The sequence below is a fragment of the Arachis hypogaea genome, chromosome 13 (genome assembly GCF_003086295.3).
Source record: "Arachis hypogaea cultivar Tifrunner chromosome 13, arahy.Tifrunner.gnm2.J5K5, whole genome shotgun sequence".
Lineage (NCBI taxonomy): Eukaryota > Viridiplantae > Streptophyta > Magnoliopsida > Fabales > Fabaceae > Arachis > Arachis hypogaea.
In genome coordinates this window covers 102,333,024-102,336,237 of record NC_092048.1, presented here as the reverse complement: position 1 = coordinate 102,336,237, position 3,214 = coordinate 102,333,024, and the positions used below count along the sequence as shown (strand labels likewise).

General features: G+C 42.0%; 1 non-coding gene across 1 annotated transcript; it reads right to left on the bottom strand.

Annotated features, from left to right (window-relative positions):
• Nucleotides 1-755: 755 nt before the first annotated feature.
• On the bottom strand, nt 756-859 carry LOC112739032 (small nucleolar RNA R71). Its single transcript, XR_003169973.1, has one exon. It is a non-coding gene; the product is annotated as a small nucleolar RNA R71 (small nucleolar RNA).
• Nucleotides 860-3,214: the final 2,355 nt, after the last annotated feature.

Genomic DNA, 3,214 nt, shown 5'->3' with positions numbered 1-3,214 from the left:
ATTAATAAATAAAATAAAAACAAAAATACTTTAATTCTAGTTTCCCTTCTTACTTCTAATTTTTGAATTATTTACCCCCTTTCATTCGAATTCTTCTTCTCTTCTCTCCATCTTCATTCTTCTTTCTTTTTCACATCTCACATGGAGTCCTCTATTCTTTAACATAGAGCTCCCATTCTTCTTCTTTCTTGTTTTTTTTCTTGTTTATGAGCAGGAACAGAGGTAAAGAAACTCTCTTTGATCCTGATCCTGAACCTGAGAGGACTCTAACGAAGCGTTTATAACAAGTTAAAGCACAACACTCCGGAAGAAACCTTACAAACCATTTTGAACAAAAAACAGAGAATACGGACATGGCAGCCGAACAGAACAATAGAGAGGATGCAAGGAAGGTTCTTGGTGACTTCATTGTACCAACTTTTGACCTCTATGGTAGAGGTATCTCTATACCTACCATTAGAGCTAATAACTTTGAGCTAAAGCCTCAGTTAGTCTCTCTAATGCAACAGAATTGCAAGTTTCATGGACTTCTACTGGAAGATCCACATCAGTTTCTATCTGAATTCTTGCAAATCTGTGACACTGTTAAGACCAATGGAGTAGATTCTGAGGTCTACAGAATTATACTTTTCCCTTTTACTGTTAGAGACAGAGCTAGGATATGGTTGGATTCTCAACCTAAGAAAAGCCTAGACTCTTGGAAAAAGTTGGTCAATACTTTCTTAGCCAAGTTCTTTCCACCTCAGAAAATGAGCAAGCTCAGGGTGAAAGTTCAAACCTTCAGACAAAAAGATGGTGAATCCCTCTATGAAGCTTGGGAAAGATACAAACAACTGATCAGGAGATGTCCTCCTGACATGCTCTCAGAATGGTCTATCCTAGGAATCTTCTATGATGGCCTATCTGAGATATCCAAGATGTCCTCGGATCATTTTGCTGGTGGATCACTCCACTTGAAGAAAACACTTGAAGAGGCACAGGAACCCATTGAAATGGTTGCAAACAACCAATTCATGTATACTTTTGAGAGAAAATCTTTGAACAATGGGGTAGCTCAGAAGAAAGGAGTCCTGGAAGTTGATACTCTGAATGCCATATTGGCTCAGAACAAGATCTTGACCCAGTAGGTCAATATGATCTCTCAGCACTTGACTGGATCTCAAGCCGCAACTGGCAGCACTCAAGATACCTCCTATGATGGAGTTGCCTATGATCCAGATTAACCTTCAATGGAGGAGGTGAATTACATGGGAGAACCCTATAGAAACACCTATAACCCTTCATAGAGGAATCATCCTAACCTTTCATGGAAGGATCAACAAAAGCCTTAGCAAGGCTTCAATAATAATCAAGGTGGAAGAACCCAGAATAGGTTCAACAACAGACCACAATTCCCATCTCCTCAGCAACAAATAGAGACTTCTAAGCAGAGTCTTTCTAACTTAGCAACTATATTCTCTGAGCTCTCTAAGACCACTCACAGTTTCATAACAGAAATTTGGTCCTCCATTAGAAATTTGGAGGTACAAGTTGGTCAGTAAGGAGCACCTTACTGGGTGTTCAACGCCCAAGGCAGTACAAAATCTGGCGTTGAATGCCAGTGAAGATATCACTGATGGGTATTCAACACCCAAAGAAACACAAGTCCTGGCATTGAATGCCACAATAGGGATAGTTGGCAACCCTCAGCCCACTGAGAACTTCCTTATTAAAGAACTGATGGAACCAAAGGTTCATGAGGAGCCTACTGAAGTTCCCTTGAATGCTTGGTTGAAGATCATAAAATCTGTAGAGTACTCCTCCTTTGATGAGGAAGAGAAAACTAGGAAAGAGCAAGTTGCTCGGTACCTAGGAATTCTGATGAAGTTGAATGCCAAGTTGTTTGGCACATAGCCATTGGAGGAAGAACCTCCAGTGCTCACCAAGAAACTCAATGCCTTGATTCAGCAGAAACTACCTCAGAAGCTGTCGGATCCCAGACGCTTCTTGATTCCCTGCACCATAGGCACCATTACCTTTGATAAGGCTTTGTGTAACTTAGGGTCAAGTATAAACCTTATGCCACTCTCTGTAATGGAGAAGTTAAAAATCTTTGAGGTACAAGCTACAAGAATCTTATTAGAGATCGCAGACAGCTCAATGAAAAAGGCCTATGGTCGTGTAGAGGATGTCTTAGTAAAGGTTTAGAACCTCTACATCCCTGTAGATTTCATAATTTTGGATATTGGGGAGGAAGAGGATGATTCCATCATCCTTGGAAGACCTTTCCTAGCCACTACCAATGCCATCATTGATGTAGCAAAGGGAGAGCTGATTCTACAGTTATGGGAGGACCACATCTTGTTCAAGATGTCTAACCCTAACTCTACCTCTAACAACAGAGAAACAGTTGTGCAGCACTTAGTGTTCCAACCCTCTCTCTTAGTGCAAAGTTATACAAAGCCCCCAGATGCCAATTTTAAGTTTGGTATTGGGCAGCCATTATCAAGCATTGAGAACAAAGGTACTAAGAAGAAAGTACCTAAAGGCTAGAGAGATAAGAAAATCCCCACTGAAGGCCTCTCACCTGGTATGAGAGTTGTCTTCACAGACAATCCAGTCATTCCACACACTGTGAACAGGATCTTGTCTCTGGAACATGTGAAACTTATCCATGAGAGCACAGGCAAGAAGTTTACTGTAAGGGGCAAAATTCTGAGCCCCTATCCATCTCCGTAAAGAGCTAACCGTTAAGCTAGTGACGTTAAAGAAGCGCTTGTTGGGAGGTAACCCACCAATAATTAATGTTTTCTTGTTTTTCATTAAGTTTATTTAAGTTATTTCAGTTTAATTTTCATATTTGTTTAAGTTTATGATCATGTGCAGCAATTAGAATAGAAACTGAAACAGTCAGAATTGGAAACAGAACACCCTGGAGCAGAAACCTTGCTGGCATTGAACGCCAGCCAGGGAGCACACTGCTGGTGTTGAACGCCAGTCAGGGGGCAGAACCTGGACGTTCAATGCCCTAACAGAGGCACAGACCTGGCGTTGAACGCCAGGAAGGAGGTCCCTCAAGGGTATTCAACGCCCAATGAGAGGCACAAAGCTGGCATTGAACGCCAGCCAGGAGCAAGAGCTGGGCGTTCAATGCCCACAAGGGGGCAGGGAACTTGAATTCCCTAGCCCCTCAAGATCTGTGGGTTCCACAGAATCTCCACCTATCCCACCTTCT